A 9,741-nucleotide genomic window follows, 5' to 3' on the forward strand; every position below is an offset into this window, starting at 1 on the left:
TAAATTTTACCACAGATACGTCTCCCTTTAAAAACCATGGTATCTTCAAAGAATCCCTTGAGGTCAATCTTTCTGCCCTCATAGGAAATCGAAGCTCTGTCAGGTGGGAACAATGTTCTTCCTGGCCAATTCTGTTGGAACAACTCTTGGGTAATCATAGTGATTCTGGCCCCAGAATCAACCAAAAGAGACAGTTGTCTATTCCCAACCTCAGTGTGAACATAAGGGTCAACGCATCCTTCTTGCTCAGCCCTGGAGCTATTTTCATCGCCCAAAACCCCAATAATGTCCTGGACTTCACACAATCAATTTTCCACGTCAGCTTCACTATCATCAACCACAGCTGGTACTCTGGTTCTCTTGCGTTTTGTACTTTGACAAATCTTAGCAAAGTGCCCATATCTTCCACACAGCCTACACAGAGCATTTTTTGCCGGACAAGGCCAACCGCCCCTTTGATGAGGAGAGAATCCACACCTAAAACATATGTTAGACTGTTTAAAAAAAGGAGACTGTTGTGGCTGGTTGCCCGTTTCTTGGAGTGAGGAAGAAGAAGCTTTAAACACCCTCTCCATGTCAGTTTTGGAGAGGACAGCGTTGACCTTAACAGTGGATTTATCCTCAAGTTCTCTTGCTGATTTTATCGACAACTCTATGCTTTTTGCAATCCTGATGGTTTCAGTTAATGAAGGGTTGCCTAAAGAAAGCAACTTCTGCTTGATAGACTTGTCAGAACATTGGCAGATACATTTTTTCACGAATTAGCTGTTCTGCAAAGTTCTCAAATTGGAATTCCGCTGCACGCTTGCGCAATGCAGAGATGTAAGTATCAACGTCTTCTGTAGGTTTATGTTCTCTTTTGAAAAACTTGTGCCTCAACACTACCAGACTAGGAGCGACATCATATCTTTGAACAAGCTTCTTGACAGCCTCTTCATAAACATCAAGTTCAACCTCCCCTTCAGCGATTTGAATATCAGGCAAATGTTTAAACGTAGATCTCCCCTCAAAACCCAAAGAATGTAAAAGTAAATATCTCTTTCTCTCGTATCTGTATCTTGAAGCCCCATCGCACCTAAGTAAGTTTCAAAAGCATCATGCCACTGCCTCCATTTAATAAGTGGGTCCCCTGGTGTCTCCAAAAACGGTGATGGAGGATTCACAGACTGCATTGTGAATAATGATACACCACTTGTTGAAAGTTAGCTCCAACACAAATGCCCAATAACTTTTCTTTTAAAAAGACAATAAAAAATATTATGATAATAAAATAGTGACTTCTTAATATGTAGGAGTAAAGGCAAAGTAACTGGGCAATGTCACTGAGACACCATATCGAACCCCGTTGAAATATATTGCCATAAAACAAAACTTCGAGAGTGCCTGAAGCGTAGATTAGTAGAAAATAGTACTATAATGCAGTTGTTCTCAATTCAACTTATTGTAAGAGATGGCTGCCGTATTTTCCCTTTATTTATGAGGTTAAAAGCACTGCCCAGATGGTTCAATGCTTGACACCTCTTCCCAACTGTTTTAAAATGGTCCCGTGGATTTTCAATTGTCTTTGTAGAAATTGGTGCTTGCCTGAAAAGGTACGTGTCCACGACACATGCGCAGACGGGCTTACCTTTACCAAAAGAAAGAAATTCAGCTCTGACACTAATTCAGGCAACACCCACACGTCCAGTGAGAGTGCTGAGGAAAGAGCGCTGCCACAGCAAGGGTTAATTAGAGCAAGCCACGACGCTGCGCCCACAACTCGACTCCGCCTCCTCCTGCGCAGTCACGGCCAGACGGGAACCACAGGCCACAACAGTGCGCCGCGCTCAGCACACGGACACCGGCGAAAGAGGCAACAGTCGGCAACACGTAGATTCGACGTGCGGCAGTGAGCGCCAATCTTGATTCACGGAGCGCCAGGATCCACCGATCAAACAGCTGACTTCGGTGAGTACAGAGTGTCGGGACTGTGCTGGCACACCAAGTTCGTCCCGGGGGTACACAAGTTCAACTCGTCGCCACGTGAAATAAGTGGCAGAGACGAGAGTTAAACGTAAGTGGTTTAATATGGGAGAACCATCCAGTACGAGTACCCCCGGCGGCTTCAGGCGACAATGCAATTCCAACCGCCACTCTCTGGAACACATAGGCAGCAGTGTTCCTGCTGCAGATCGGCGCATATAAATTCTCCCTGCTTCCACGGACAGAGTAAATCTACAGTCACACGCGCAATCACACATCATACGCTAGGGCCCATCACACTAAATTCACACTATTACTCTATCCACACTGAATATAGGAGAGAAAACCTAAACCAATCTGCATCTACAATGAGGTCAATGCGACCCTAATGACATTGTCCTGAGTCATGATTTTAAACATAAGGAATACATTTGATACTCAATAAATGACGAGGAATAAACACCCGACACTGGAATTCAAACAAATGCTTGTTTATCTAAATTAATTCAAATGAAAAGTCAATTATTAGCAAAATTGTTATTCTCATAATTACCTATTCTAGCTAAATGGGTCAGGACAGGTCTCTCGGTAAAGTCTCTCGAGCCGCCGTCCTCAGCATAGGAAACGTCCGAACGCGATGACCACAAGGGACGCGATGAATGCAATGAACGCAAAGGAAAGAACGAACACGGACCCTCTCTAGTCTAACATATTTATGGGGAAAGTTACAAATAAAAGTTACAAACAAATGTTAGATATCCGTTGAGCCACTGAGCAGAGCGAGCAGGAAAGGAAGTCTCTTGGTTACATTTAGAAAACCTCCGCTCAGGAAAAATCACAAAAATAAAAACACGGAAGGAGGATACTCAAGTTTGCAAATGTTTCTTTCGTAAATGCTCTTCCTCGATATCTTAGCAGAGCCACCGCAGACTGGTCATTGTTCATTGTGGCTTTATCCTTCTTCAAGGACAGTTGGAATCTTTCCCAAAGCTGCTGTCCTCACGGAAAACTTTCTACCCAGGCAGAAGCTGTGGTCAGGTGACTCTCGACCATGTTCAGCAAAGCCTCTCATCAAAATTCGATCACTCGAGCGCAGGCTGTAAATGGCACCCATCTTGTTTTAGGCCTAAACGGACCATCTTAATTAAAAGAAACACAAAACAACGTTACCACATCATAATGATTGTACAGTGTTAACCCCACTAATACCCTTATGTGTATGTAATTATCTAGCCTTCTGCAACGCAATAAAGCATTAGCACACGTTATTTTAAACGCACAAACACAAACAAATAACACTTTTACAACACATATTTAATAAAATCGCACATTATTATTAAGCAACATATATGCATCCCACGTGTAGTTCCTCTTATTAGTAATGTTGGTTAATCCGGACAAAAACAAACTATTAATTCGTTGTTACAAATTAGTAATTTTAAATCATAACATATAGACGAAACTGGAGCTTAAAACTCGATAAATTTTCAACAGAAAACTCTGCTCCAGCAATCCCCCCTTTGGTGATATCTTATCACCACAAAAACCACCCAAAAAGGAAAATTTAGTCCCAATTTTTAGGAGAAATTGAAAATGTCTTTAATGACACAACATTAAACACCAGACTCTCTCACATCATCCCTCCTCGATTCCAAGTACACACTCTCCCTCAATTCTTCTAATTCTATTTCTTGTGGGTCTCTCCTTGACCTCTTTTGTTTCTTTTCAGCATTCCCTCTGATTATTCTCTTTTTCCCTCCCCTGTTTTTACAACACAAACACCCCAATCTTAGTATCAATAAAGCAACAATTACACATGTCAAAGGAAACAATATTTTACCAATAATGGTACTACCTATCTTAGCAATAAAACTCTTAACAGCAACTATCTTATTAGCTATTTTAGTCCAGACACTTTCAGCCTCTAGTGGTACTAATTCTTCATGTAAATCAGTAATATTTTTGATATAGACCTTTAGATCTTTGCTTTCATCAGGAATGTAAGTGCAACAATGTTGAACTTTCAGCATTCCACAAACTCCACCCTCTTTGGCCAATAGAATATCAAGGGCAAGTCGATTTTGCATAGACATGGCACGTACGGCAATCATCTCCGTATTTACCAAAAGAAACCCTCCAGCGGTACTTGTCGATAAGCGATCCACCACTGTTGACAGTTTCCGAATCCCATATGCATTCAAAGAAATTCCCACTGCTGGAATTAAAGCACCAAAAATGTCACCTACGATTTCTGACCAAGTTTCTCTCTTAAAACGTGTTAGTAAATTAATGTGTTCTACATCTTCTATCCTATCTATATGAAAAATCTTTGGAAAGACCAGGCCCACATAACACGTGCCATACCAATGGTCAGGCAACTTGTAATAAGCCTTGTTCCCACAAACATAATACACTCCCGGAAAAACTGGATCTTCTCCACCTTTAAAACCCCATCCTGTTGCAATGAAGTATGTATCATGACACTCACTAGTCCCAACAAAATATGTATCATATTGGGATTTCTTCCTAGTAATGCATAGTTTACCCTTCTGTGGTGCATCTAAAGCCAAAGTCGGACTAGCTCCATTCTTCAACTCCTTTCCCATCTCAATGTCCCATATTGTCTCACTCACTTTATATTTCCCTGCCTTCTCATGCATGCTCATTCTTCTTTCCTCTACCATGTTTAGGAAAGCCTTCTCCTCTTCTTTCAGACTGCAAGTTAAATTGTTTCTAAAAATATAATCTAAGGTTAATTCTTCTTTCTCAATAAAAATCTCACCAAAAATGTTAGCTTCTTTAGCTGGATTCAGCTTTTTGTTCATAGGCAATTGCCCAAAAAAGTTATCTTTGTTAGACATCTCATAATCTATTTTCCCTAACAAATAAAAAACACTACTTAGCACACTACATGAAATTCCATACGTAGCTGGTAAATGGTGATAAGTAACACCCTCTGAAATGGATGCAGGCAATTGCATACATACGTAGCAATCCCTAACTTCCATTGTCTTTACGTATTCGTACAACAACTTTGAAAAAACATTGCCAGAAAAATCATTAATTGACCTATCTTTATGTATGTAAATGTTACTACTTCTAGTTGGAACTACTTTCTGTGAATTCTTCTCTACACTGGTCACATTCTCAGTATGTATTCTAAAAGCGTCTATTGTAACTCTAAAAGTAACTAATAAAGCTAATACACCCCATAATAGCATTAATAATCCAGTACAGCAGCAGCACATTTTACACCATCTTTTCAGAAAGGCACATCTATTTTGATTATTCTCTGTGTTAGCCATTTTACTACTTTGACAGTGTCTTTTGACTTGGCCTCTTCTACTCCACTACTGAAACACTAGAACACTAGATTATTTCACACAACTAATTTCAGATTTTCTCTTTTCACTTTTCTCCAAGTGACTCCTTTAGTTCACTCAATTTGGATTTTCATCACTTTTCACTTCTTCTTCTGCCACATCAAATTGTATCAGATCATCAACAACATCCTGTGCATCCGACTCTTCTCCAATGTCAGTCCGGATAACTTTCAGAATTCCAAAAGTTTTCTCCTCAACCACTTCTCGTACGGTCCCCTCTGGATTTCCTTGACTTTCTGCCTCTTCACCTTCAGACAGTGCCACATACGTCCATTCCGGTGACCTATACTTCTGGTTAGGTTTTCTGATTCTCTTGATCTCCTCTGGTTCTTTTGTAACCTTTTGTTTTTCACCTTTTGCTTGATTCTGACTCGACACCTCGTTCACCTGTTCAGCTTTCGATGAATTTGCTCGTGTCAGTCTGTACCTCAGTCTCTTTATCCTGTTGGGCCAAAGATCTCCTCTTACAACCCTTTTTGGTCTCACCTCTTTATTATTTCTTTCTCAGATCCAAGTTCTCTTTCTCAGAACTCGACCTTCTGATTTCTCATTCTCACTCTCATCTGATTCTGTCTCATTTGCCTCTTGTTCTTCAACAATTTTCTTTCGTTCCACAGTCTTTTCCACCACCGATTGAGATTTCCCTAATTCTGTCCCTCCTCGGATCTCCGACACGCAATCTTCTTGCTGTCTACTTGTCCCTTCACCTAGCTTATCAGAAGTGTTCCCTACACCTCCTCGGGGGTCTTCCGCAATCTGTCCCTCTCTATCTTCTTCTGACCCTGCTTCTTCAGGTATAATCTCAAGTGGATTTTCAACCTCTTCATCTGATTCAGGTGTAGTTTCTGTGGAACTGCTCCTTTCTCTTCTACTGCTTGTTGGAACTTCAGGCACTCTTACAGAATCTGATCTCTCCTCTGAGACTCCCAATGTTTCTCTTGAAGCCTCTCCTGGAAAAGGAAAATAATCACCTGACTCTCTTTCTCCTTCACCTCTTTCAGGATTTTTCCCCCTTCTCACTGGTTCAGTTTCTGCATCATCACTGGAATCTGACTCTTCAAAATACTCCTTACCAGTCCCATCCTTTGGATTTGGAACTCTCAGAGTATGACTCGCATGCACCCAGTTTTTCACACCAGCACACTTTACTGCAGTCGTAGTAGTCAGAATGACTTGTCTTGGCCTTCCCCACCTTGGAACCAAGCAATTTCTTCTCCTGTGCACCTTAATCCTCACCCAGTCCCCTGGACTCAGATCATGGGCTTGCTTCTTCTCAAGTGTGGTAGCGTCTTCTCCAACCTGGTGAAACACAGAATGAACTGCGTCAGCCAGGCCTTTACAGTAATCCAAAATCATGTCATCAGTTATTGTCATCAACTTGTTGACAGGCACAAATGCATGTCTCATCGCACGTCCCATTAAGATTTCGTGCGGACTCAAACCTGTGGTTCTATCTGGAGTAGACCTAATAGTCATCAGCACTAGAGGCAAGACATCAGGCCATTTCATTCCAGTGGCTAAATACATCTTACCAATTCGGTTTTTTATTGTGCCGTTCATCTGTTCAACGACTCCAGAAGCCTCTGGTCTGTATGCACAATGTAGCTTCTGCTGTATGCTCAATGCTTCACAAATTAAACCCATGAGCTCATTATAGAAGTGTCCACCTCTATCAGACTCAATAGTCACTGGGAACCCGTACCTAGGAATCAACTCTCTTAACAGTAACTTTGCAACTGTTATTCCATCCTTTCTCCTAGTCGGATAGGCCTCCACCCATCTTGAGAACAAACAGACTACCACTAGAACATACCTCAATTTATTCACTTGGGGCATTTCAATGAAATCTATTTGCATTCTGGTAAAAGGACCTCCTTCTCTGCCTATTGTTCCTAGGCTCACCACTGTCTTTTTCCCAGTATTGAACTGCTGACAAATCAAACATCTCTGACAGATGCTCTCTGCAATTAACCTGAACTTTGCATTGTACCAGGTTTGTTTAAAAGACCTAATCATTGCGTCCCTCCCCAGATGTCCTTGGCCATGATACATTCTTGCCATTGTCGACAGCATTGAGTTGGGCATGACTGGTCTACCATCTCTATAGATCCAAACATGATCTGTTTCTCTTGGGGCACAACCTGCCTTGATCCAATCTCTCATTTCCTCATCTCCCGCCTCATCCTGCAACTGTTTCACTTCATCCCACGTTTCCAGGACATTAGTAAACATCACAGAACAAAAAGACATTTCCCTCTCTCGTGCCCTATTAATCGAATGATTGTTTTTGGCACAATACTGTGCTATGTCGTTGGCAAACCGATTACCAAGAGTAACAAAATCATCTCCTTGTCCATGAGCAGCACACTTCACAACTGCTAACTCTTTAGGCAGCTGTATCGCCTCAAGCAATTTTCCAATCACCTCAGCATTCTTTATTGGAGTCCCACTCGACGTCAAGAAACCTCTCTGTAGCCACAGCTGGCCAAAGTCATGAACGACTCCAAATCCATACTGACTATCAGTCATCACAGTTACTCTCAGATTTTTCCCAATTTTGCAAGCTTTTGTCAATGCCACCAATTCAGCCACTTGAGCAGATCTTACTCCTTTCAAAGGCGAAGCTTCCATAACTTCTGAAACCTTGCATACCGCATATGCTGCACTTAGCACACCATCATCAGTTCTCAGGCATGATCCATCCACAAACAGCACATGATCACTCTCAGGCAACGGCAAATCTCTTATGTCTGGTCTTGGTTTCGTGCAGTAGTCAAGCACATCCAAACAATCATGATCAACATCATCTCCCACATTCACATTGTCAGCATCTGGTAACAACGTTGCTGGATTCACATTCACACATCTTTCAAGAGTCACGTTTGATGCTCCCAAAATGATTTTCTCATATTTAGTCAGCCGACTATGTGACATGTACTGAGTCCTGCTTCTTGTCAAAAGAATTGCCACATCATGAGGTACGAATACCCGTACAGGATATCCCATTATTATGCCCTCACTCTGTTCCAAGCTTCTGCATGTAGCAGCTACCGCTTTCAGGCAACCTGGCAAACCCACAGCTACGGGGTCAAGTGTCGATGAGAAGTACGCAATCGGCCTTCTCAGTTGTCCATGCTTCTGAATTAACACTGAAAGTGCACACCCATTTCTCTCACTGCAGTACAACTCAAACTCTTTCTCATAGTCTGGCATTCCCAAAGCAGGGGCTTCGCACATTCTGCTCTTTAACTCTTCAAATGCCGCCATTTGTTCTCCATCCAGCTCCAATGGGTCTCTCACCTCACTTTTAGTCAACTTAATCAGTGGCTTCGCTATCAGGGAGAAATTACTTATCCACTGACGACAATAACCCACCATCCCCAGAAACATCCTCACCTCTCTCTGGGTCATCGGGGCTCTCACTCCTCTGATAATTTTGATCCTGTCATCAGTCACCTTTCTCAGACCCTTTTCAATATTGTGTCCAAGATAATGCACCTCTTTCTTGCAAAATTGCAATTTGGCTGGAGATACCTTTAACCCTCCATCTGCCAGATGATTCAGTAAAGCTATGGTATCTACTTCACAAGCTTCACGTGTCTTCGATGCCACAAGTAAGTCATCGATATACTGCACTAGCACTGAGCTTTCAGGCATGATCAAACTCTCCAATGACTTTTTCAGCAACTGACTGAATATCGAAGGACTCTCTGTATACCCCTGTGGGATACGACACCATGCTAAAATACGCTGTCCAAACCGAAATGCAAAAATCGGCTGGCTGTCATGATGCAATGGAATTGAAAAGAAAGCATGACACAAATCAATCACCGTGTACCACTCGGCATCATGAGGAATCTGATATAAAATCACTGAATGATTTGGCACAATGGGACAACATGCCACCACAATTTTGTTAACTTTTCTCAAATCTTGCACAATCCTGAAATTTCCATTAGGTCTCTTTAGCCCCATTATCGGTGAATTACACGGGCTACTCAGTAACTCTCTCAAAACACTCTGTTGAATCATCTTGTCAATTATAGGAGTTATTCCTTCAATTATTTCTCGTGTCAATCTGTACTGTGGGATATTAGGATAAACAATCCCCTCTTTCACTGAAATCTTCACTGGATCCACATTATTCATCAACCCCACATCTTCTCCAGTAAAATCCTAAACTGCTGTTTTCACTGTATGTCTCAACTCCTGAGGCAAATCATCTGGATTAAACACAGCATATGTACCAACAATCTCACTCTCTCTATTATCTAGAGTCATCCGGTACAAAACATCCTCATCTGGTGTCTCAAAAGCTATTCCATCCGGAGTACAGAAAATTGTACAATTCATCTTGCACAATAAGTCCCTACCTAACAAGTTCACTGGACTGGTG

The sequence above is a fragment of the Triturus cristatus genome, chromosome 4_1 (assembly GCF_964204655.1).
Source record: "Triturus cristatus chromosome 4_1, aTriCri1.1, whole genome shotgun sequence".
NCBI classification, from domain to species: Eukaryota; Metazoa; Chordata; class Amphibia; order Caudata; family Salamandridae; genus Triturus; species Triturus cristatus.